General features: G+C 44.4%; 1 non-coding gene across 1 annotated transcript; it reads left to right on the top strand.

The window, feature by feature from the left end:
* Positions 1–6,475: 6,475 nt before the first annotated feature.
* Positions 6,476–6,582, top strand: LOC139176186 (U6 spliceosomal RNA). The gene has a single exon (XR_011560642.1). It is a non-coding gene; the product is annotated as a U6 spliceosomal RNA (small nuclear RNA).
* The last annotated feature ends 2,895 nt before the right edge of the window (positions 6,583–9,477 follow it).

Below are 9,477 nucleotides of genomic sequence, written 5' to 3'. Positions count from 1 at the left end.
CCTTTATATTTGTTTCATTAAATTGGTATGGGGTGGGGGGAAGAGTTGTAGAAAACACCACTAATGTAATTGGTTAAAATACAATATATATATATTGAGAGTATATTATGTATCAAGCACAGTAAGTACTTTTCCATACATATTTATCTGCTCATAACAGGAGTTTGTGAGATATATGAGATTTAATACCTCTGTACATGAGAAAGCTGAAGGTTCAAAGAAGTTGTGTCTGCCCAGAACTTGGTGAGGCAAGGCAAGGACTTGAGAAGCCAGACGACTGACTCCCATGTCCAGGGTGTTTTTTTTCACCACACCACAACTGCCTCCAGATTATGTATATGAGCTTTGGTGATTTCTTTTTTTAAAATTTCTGGTGGCATGCCGAATCTCAGTTCCCTAAACAGGGATTGAACCCATGCCCGCTGCAGTAGAAGGGCAGAGTCTTAACCACTGGACCTTCAGGGAAGTCCCAAGCTTTGGTGGGGATTTATGATTGCCCAGTGACCTGATAAGCATCTGAAAAACCATCTCTAATGTTAGAAATTCAGTGTAGGGGCCACCAAGTTCCAAAAAAGGTGGGGGGAGAGTGTGTGAGGGTTGTCCTGTAAGAATCACTTCTTTGCTGTTTTCACCATGCTTTGTTTGCCAGAGAGCTGAAACAGGGCTGTTTTTCATTTCAAGCTTTACAGTAAAAAGGAAAAAATGTTGTGCTGTTTTATTTAATATAAATGTTATCTTTGATCAGGTTCTTTGAAGTCTTTGCTAAGAAGGGTCATGACTTAGTCATTTGAAATGGGAAACCCGGCAGGGTTGGGCAGGGCGGATTGGCTGCTTCCCTTCAAAGCTCTTCAAAGATATATAACATTAGAAAAGTCTTAGTCACCCACAGTCTCAGTCTGCATTCTTGACAGAGACATTTAAATACACACAACTCCCAGCTGAGGCTCAGAAAGGGGTCAGCATGGGGCAGGGGCTGAGGTAGGGGTGGGATAGAGGAAGAACAGGATCTTGAACTGTGCTCCCGCCTTCCACTCTTCCTCTGGGGACTGGCTGCCAACCCAGAGCTGCTCTGCTGAACCCAGCTGGCTCTGCTGTGAACCAATACCCAAACCTCCCTAGGCTTTGCCTTTCACCTGCCTTTGTTTAGAATCGGTGTTCATCCCTCACCCCAGCTCCTCTGCCTGGTTTGGACAGAGCTGAGCTGGATGCTGCTGTTGGGCCTGATTGTCCCTCAGCTCAAAAGAAAACGCCTTCCTAATAGCACCAGAGAAGAGGGCAGGGGGTGTTGCTGGTTTGTCCCCTGACTTCCTGGGAAGGGAACTCAGGAGCATAGACAGTGTATTCCCCCAAGGGAAAACTCCAGCTGATGCACTGAGAGTTATGAGTAAAGCTGGTGTGGGGTTTCTTCTTAGCCCGCGAAAGTTGAAGAGTCCCCCCAAGACACTTGATGAAACTAGAGTACATCTTTTTTTTTCTTCCCCAGCTGCTCCACGAGTCTTGCAGAATCTTAGTTCTCCGACCGGGTATTGAACCCAGAGCCATGGCGTTGAAAGCACCAAGTACTACGCACTGGACCGCCAGGGAACTACCCCAGGGTACATCTTAGCAGATGTAGCTAGTTGGAGCATAACTCTGCAATATGATCCAGACGATGCTCAAGGCAAGCCTTTCAAGTCCAAGAAACCCTGCCCCCACCTCCCACTCTATCCCAGACACAATTTGAAGCCACTACAAAGAGAAAGTACGTTGGGTACAGTCTGCACTCCAATTTAGGAAATAGAAGGATTTGGCTTCCTTAATCCTGTACAGGTGGCAGCTACCCAGAGGGCCACACTTCTCCCTGTGCCCGCGCACTGCACCCCCAGGTCATTAGGGGCAAACTAACAGCCAGTCTCACATCCTGCCCTCCTGTATGGCAGCCCTGGGACTAGGGAACTTGGGAAACCATGCACTCAGGGCTGACATGGTCTGGATTCCATGTCTCATCCTGAGGAATTTACATCCCAGTGTTTCCTGGCTCAGACAAGTTGTAGACCGGTGGAGCAACAGTGGGTGGGGAGTGGGAGGGTGAAAGGAAAGGGGCGGAGCTGGAGTCTGTTGTCAGAAAGAAAGGAAAGGGAACAGGAGGGACAGGAGGCAAGGCTGCCTCAGCCCCTCCACTGTAAGCACTTCTACACTTAACTAGGTTTAAGTGTAAACTTCCTTCAGGGATGAGGGGGTCTTTCGAAGAATACTCCAGCCAAACACACTCTTTTCTTTGGCCTGAGGAACAGGGTGTGTGACTAGTACCGTTGAGGGCCCCGCGCTTGGGGCTGAATGCACTGTGGTTGCAGTCTTAAAATTCATAATCATTTTATCTCTGATTTTGTGTCAAGGGAAGTCTCATGGAACCAACAATGGAGCAGGCAGGCACAGCGGTGGAGGGAGCGGGGGTCCCTGGAGCCTGACCTTACACAGTCACATTCCCTACGGCCGCCATGGATGGGTTCTCACTATCCCTCCCCTGCCTGGCAGGGGTCTGGTGCCAGTGCAGGATGGTGGGTGTTGGGGGCATGGTGGTGGCCATTCCCACCTACTGAGCTCATCCCAGCTCTGAGTTCTAATGATGCTTGGCAGTAGCCTATGTGCTGTGGGCTGGGGTGGCAGGCCTGTGGGAAGGGGAAGCTGGCAGCTTTTAGACCAAAGAGACCACCCCCTCAGGCACCCATGAGGTCCTATGCCCTGGAGGGCTCTTTCTCCAGGTTCTGTGCCAGGAGGATCCTCACCTCCTCCTTCCACTTTTCCAGACCTTAGCTCTTGTTTTTCTCTTCTAGCCACCTCAAGGTAACCTCCTGGAATTACACAAAATTCAAGTTGTATAATTTCAGTGATTCCAAATACAAGCTAAATACTTCATTTAAAATTGGTATTGCATAAAATGAAGAGTAAAATTGATACTAAAAATTTAAGTCTTTAATTTTTCTTTACTTAGGATGACATTAAGTAGCAAATAAAAACACCATAACAAGTCATAAGAGAGTCTGTGAAAGAAGGAAAAAGTTTATGTATTATGCATCTGTGTATAAGAGGTGGAGGCTGAAATATACATAACAGAAAATTTACCAGTTTAAACATTTTTGAGTGTGCAGTTCATTAAGTACATTCACTCTGTTGTGTAAACATGACTACCATCTGCAAAACCTTTTTATCTTCCAAAACTGAAATTGTACCCATTAAAAACTCCCCCTCCCCACTCCCTCCAGCCCCTGGCAACCACCATTCTTTCTCTTTCTATGACTCTAGCTGAACTTGGTACTTCACAGAAATGCAATCACATGCTATTCGTCCTTCTGTGTCTGGCTTTATGTATACCTTCGATAGCCCTTTTCCTCCTGCTTTTTGACGAAGAGTCCCCATTATTTTCTTTTTCTTTTTACACTAAGCCCTGCAGATTATGTAGCCTGCCCTGCCTAGGAAAGCTCTTCAGTTCTCTTTTTGCTGTCACACAGGAGGTGTGACTCGTGTTTGGGGAATATATCATATGCTTCTGCTTTTTAGGTTATGGGCTCCCATAGGGTAACTGGGAATTTCTACTTCCACAGAATTCTAGGCATCCTGCAAAGCAGGTCACCTCTAGCTTCTAAACTCACCTGCCTTGAGAGACACAAAGAGTCCTCAATCCTTCATGCAGAAATTTCATATTGTGTATAGAACTCGGCTAAAATTGAAAGACAGAAGGCAAGTCTTGTGAGCATAAAGCATGCTCAAAAATCAGGATAATTGCATGAATAGTTAAGATGAAAATTAGCTGGCAAAAGTTTTTTCTTCTCACTTTTCTGCTTTTGAATGACAGAGAATAGCATTCTTGCTCTAATGTCAATCCTAAATTTCTCCTAGATTGCTTCCTTTCTGCAGTTTCCCTGGACACACAGGAGGCATCCAAAAACAAGACAGAGCACCTTCACTAATCTGTCCGGAAGGCCATCTGCATAAGGAAGGATGTGGAAACACAGTTCTAATCTGAGTTTCAGACTCAGTCCCAGAGCCCTCTAGATAAATTCTGCAATTTCTAAGAAAAAAGGTAAAATCTCTGCTGCCACAAGGGAGTTGTCTTATCTTTTTAAATAGGGAACTTTTGCTCCAAGCAAGTGATGGCACTTTTGTGCCGATGAGGACGCTGGGAGGGCAGTAGGTCCAGATGGGAGCAGCTGTTATACTCACCAGACCTTTTACCCAGACAGAACTCATCAGCTAAGCGGTTTCCCCACTGCCTTAGAGCTTCTCTAACTAGTAAAGTAATGCTCAAAATTCCAAGCCAGGCTTCAGCAATATGTGAACCACGAACTTCCAGATGTTCAAGCTGGTTTTAGAAAAGGCAGAGGAACCAGAGATCAAATTGCCAACATCCACTGGATCATGGAAAAAGCAAGGGAGTTCCAGAAAAACATCTATTTCTGCTTTATTGACTATGCCAAAGCCTTTGACTGTGTGGATCACAATAAACTGTGGAAAATTCTGAAAGAGATGGAAATACCAGACCACCTGACGTGCCTCTTGAGAAACCTGTACGCAGATCAGGAAGCAACAGTTAGAACTGGACATGGAACAACAGACTGGTTCCAAATAGGAAAAGGAGTATGTCAAGGCTGTATATTGTCACCCTGCTTATTTAACTTATATGCAGAGTACAACATGAGAAACGCCGGACTGGAAGAAGCACAAGCTGGAATCAAGATTGCCAGGAGAAATATCACTAACCTCAGATATGGAGATGACACCACCCTTATGGCAGAAAAGTGAAGAGGAACTAAAAAGCCTCTTGATGAAAGTGAAAGAGGAGAGTGAAAGAGTTGGCTTAAAGCTCAACATTCAGAAAATGAAGATCATGGCATCTGGTTCCATCACTTCATGGGAAATAGATGGGGAAACAGTGGAAACAGGTCAGACTTTATGTTTTGGGGCTCCAAAATCACTGCAGATGGTGACTGCAGTCATGAAATTAAAAGACGCTTACTCCTTGGAAGGAAAATTGTGACAAACCTAGATAGCATATTCAAAAGCAGAGACATTACTTTACCAACAAAGGTCCATCCAGTCTAGGCTATGGTTTTTCCAGTGGTCATGTATGGATGTGAGAGTTGGACTGTGAAGAAAGCTGAGCACCGAAGAATTGATGCTTTTGAACTGTGGTGTTGGAGAAGACTCTTGAGAGTCCCTTGGACTGCAAGGAGATCCAACCAATCCAATCTAAAGGAGATCAGTCCTGGGTCATTGGAAGGGCTGATGCTAAAGCTGAAACTCCAGTACTTTGGCCACCTCATGAGAAGAGTTGACTCATTGGAAAAGACTCTGATGCTGGGAGGGATTGGGGGCATGAGGAGAAGGGGACGACAGAGGATGAGATGGTTGGATGGCATCACTAACTCGATGGACATGAGTTTGAGTAAACTCTGGGAGTTGGTGATGGACAGGGAGGTCTGGTGTGCTGCAATTCATGGGGTTGCAAAGAGTCGGACACAACTGAGCGACTGAACTGAACATTCTGAAATTACAGAATATTCTTTGAATCAGAAAATCAGGAACAACAGAAAAGTGGACAATTTTTGGTGTGCAAAGGTGAAGTTGGTGAAACCTTGTGGGTGTATTAAAGTCAAAAAGAAAGCAATTAGCTAAGAGATGAAAAGCTCTGGTGAGCCTTGGGGTCAGCCACCAGCAGGAGGCACTAAGTAGGTTCAGGGAGCAGTTGACAGCTACACACGGCTTCACCACTTCCTTCTGGAAGGAATCAACTGGCTGTGGCTGGATGAGGTCAGTCTTTAATCTCAAAGGAATTCATTTCATGCTAGGAGAAAACAGGGTTAGTGATAGGAAGAGAAGAACCCTGACTGCCTCCTCAGGTCATGGCGTTTGACATTAGGACAGGGGTCCCCAACTTCTGGGCTATGGACCGCTATGTCCTTTCAGATCAGTGGTGGCATTAGATTAGAAATAAAGTGCACAGTAAATGTAATTCTCCTGAATCATCTAGAAACCACCCGTACCCCACCCAGGTCTGTGGAAAAATTGTCTTCTGTGAAACTGGTCCCTGGTGCCAAAAATGTTGGGGACCACTGAATTAGAAGGAAATGCCCACACCAGACTTAGGAGACTAGCTTTGTCTCTTGGCTCAGTCTCACAACCACTTCTGGCTTTGTAACCAGTGTTGACCAAGGAAATACTTCTGAGCACATCTGAGATTTAGTCCTGATGCCAGTTGCAATTCTTGTGACTAGAAGGTGCTGAGGACTAAATATTGTTTTCAAGCCTGCACTTACAGGGCAAATCTCTGCCAGGCCTACTGGGTCCCAAGTACTAGTCACTTACTCTACCAATGTTCAACACTCCTCAGCCCAGTCCTAATTAATGTACGGGCAGGTTGTTGGCAGTATTTATTAGTGGCATCCTGCATCCCTGCATGGGCTTCCCTGGTGGCTCAGCAGTAAAGAATCTGCTTGCAGTGCTTGCTTCGGCAGCACATATACTAAAATTGGAATGATACAGAGAAAATTAGCATGGCCCCTGTGCAAGGATGACAAGAAAATTTGTGAAGAATTCCATATTTTTTCAGGATGTGGAACACATGTACACCCATGGCTGATTCATGTCAATGTATGGCAAAAACCACTACAATATTGTAATTAGCCTCCAATTAAATAAGCAAATTTAAAAAAAAAAAGAGAGAGAGAATCTGCATGCAATACAGGAGGCCACTTGTAATGCAAGAGACCAGATCCGATCTCTAGGTTGTGAAGATCCCCTAAAGAAGGAAATGGCTGCCCACTCCAGTATTCTTGCCTGGAGAATCCCATGGACAGAGAAGCCTGGCAGGCTACAGTTCATGGGGTTGCAAAGCGTCAGACACGACAGAAACTAAACCACCACCACCACTATCACTCTGCAGTCTCGGGGTAAGGTCTACAGGGCCACTTTCCTCCATCTTCACAGAAAAAGCCACTTGCTCACTCAAAGGCAGACCCCAGTTCAGGGCCCCAGAGTCAACCATGACTGGATGCAATAGGGTGCTGAAGCTCTTACCCAACGTCCTTAGCAACCATTGGGATGAATGCCCTTTCCTGCCCTACCCTTGGATTTGAGTCTAACAAGTAGGCTCTGACTGGGGGCTTCCCTGATGGTCCAGTGGCTAAGACTTTGCAGGGGGCCTGGGTTCGATCCCTGATTAGGGAACTAGATCCCACATGCCATAACTAAGAGTTCAAATGCTGCAACTAAGAGTTCAAGTGCATACCACCACTAAAAATATCCCACACTCTGCATAGACAAATAAAATAAACATGGAGGCTCTAACCTTGTTGCCAGGGTTTGCAGATGCTACTACTCTGGAGATATTTTAAAAAGTGTTTTTAAAAAAAACAAAACCTATTGCCTTTAACTACCTTCTTTGGCTATCTTTCTTCCTTTTTCTTCCTTACTGGGTATCAGAAGACAAGGAGGAGCTTACTCATACTGTATATGCAGTGACTAAGATTTACTCTTTCAGAGGAAGAAGAGCCTGTTTCTAGCTCCACCTCTGAAACTAGGAAGTTAGAACTTAGCACTCAATCCCTAGGAAAATTTTTCAAGCTTTCCTAAATGACCCTTCAATCAGTGACAAACCAAGACTAAATTATAAACTAGTTTTAAGCATATAGCTGTGTGAATGTATGGTCTTCAACTGGATGTGAAAGTATGAATGATCCTCATAAATCTAAAGTTGAGCAAAAGAAGCTGGATGCAAGAGTATAGACCAAACTATTCTCTTTATTTGAAGTCAGGACACTGACTACCTCTGCTAGGGAGTGGGGCTGAGGATGAAAAGAGAGCCAAGAGGGGAGTCGAAGAGCCAGCTTCAGGGGCATGTGTATAGGGCCCTGTGCTTTGAAAGACCCCACAGTTGACTTCAAGCTCTGCAGTCACCATCTTAAAGTTCTTAATAAAACTGGAACATTGCATCTTCATTTCTCTTTGGGCCCTGTAAATTATATAACTGCTTCTGGGTATTGGTGATGTTTTCTTTATTTTTTTATAATTTTATGTGTTTATTTTATTTTAGCTATTTTTGGCTGCACTGTGTCTTCATCGCTGCGTGAGTTTTCTCTAGGTGCGGCAAGCAGGGGCTACTCTCTGTTGTGGTGCACGGGCTTCTCACTGCAGTGGCTTCTCTCGTTGCGGAGCGTAGGCTCTAGAGCCCAGCCTCAGTAGTTGTGGTGCACGAGCTTATTTGCTCCGTGTCATGTGGGATCTTCTTGGACCAAGGATTGAACCCTTGTTCCCTGCATTGCAAGGTGGATTCATGACCTTACACACTTTTATTGCTAAATAAGAAAAAATAAAATTTCATTAACAAAGCAGATGACATAGGAAATTAGAAGAGGAAAAAAGTCACAGCAAAGCAAAATTTAAAGAAAGCAAAAGGAAGAAATTAATAAAGATAAAAGCAAAATGAATTATTTCAATAGCAGAAAAGCAATTGATTGATAAATCTAAAATCTAGTTCTTTGAGGTTGCTGCTGCTGCTGCTAAGTCACTTTAGTCGTGTCCGACTCTGTACGACTCCATAGACGTCAGCCCACCAGGCTCCCCTGCCCTTGGGATTCTCCAGGCAAGAACACTGGAGTGGGCCGCCATTTCCTTCTCCAACGCAGGAAAGTGAAAAGTGAAAGTGAAAGTGAAGTCGTGTCTCTTAGCGACCCCATGGACTGCAGCCCACCAGGTTCCCACCAGGAACCCACCAGGCTCCTCCTCCTTGCATGGGATTCTCCAGGCAAGAGTACTGGAGTGGGGTGCCATTGCCTTCTCCGAGGTTGGAGGAAAGCAAACAATAAAACTGATAAACCACTAGCTAACATGATGAAAAAAGACTAAATAGGGAATTCCCTGGTGGTCCAGTGGTTAGGACTCTGTGCTTTCACTGTCAAGGGCTCAGGTTCAATTCCTGGTTGGGGAGCTAAGATTCCACAAGCCTTGTGGCGCAGCAGAAAAAAAACACAACAAAACATAAATATACAAATAAGGAATGAGAAAGGGCTTATAAGCATGGGTAAGAGGAAATAATGAGAAATACAAGTGAAAACTTGGCCCTATTACAATTTAAAATCTGAAAGAAATGGATAATACTCAAGGAAATATAAATTACCAACAGGGACTCAGAGACGGTAGAAAATCTAAATACACAAATAACCATGGACAGAAGCTGTCAAAAGCTATACCTCAAAGAAAAGTGCTGAACCCAGACTCATTAATGAGCAACTTCTTTCAAATTTTCACAGAATCAACCATTCTTATACTATTAAAGCTGTTGGAAAGCAGAGAAAGAAGCAAACATTCCACTATTTTGTGAAGCCAAAATCTTATAGAGATTGTACGACAGAAAAACTATGGCTCAGTTCCATTTATAAAAATAGATGCAAAATGCCTAAATGAACATAATTTTGCAGTATACTTTGAAAGCAGCTTGACTAT

The sequence above is a fragment of the Bos indicus genome, chromosome 15 (assembly GCF_029378745.1).
Source record: "Bos indicus isolate NIAB-ARS_2022 breed Sahiwal x Tharparkar chromosome 15, NIAB-ARS_B.indTharparkar_mat_pri_1.0, whole genome shotgun sequence".
Classification (NCBI taxonomy): domain Eukaryota; kingdom Metazoa; phylum Chordata; class Mammalia; order Artiodactyla; family Bovidae; genus Bos; species Bos indicus.
Note: the sequence above shows the minus strand (reverse complement) of the source record. Positions and strands in the feature narration are given on the sequence as shown.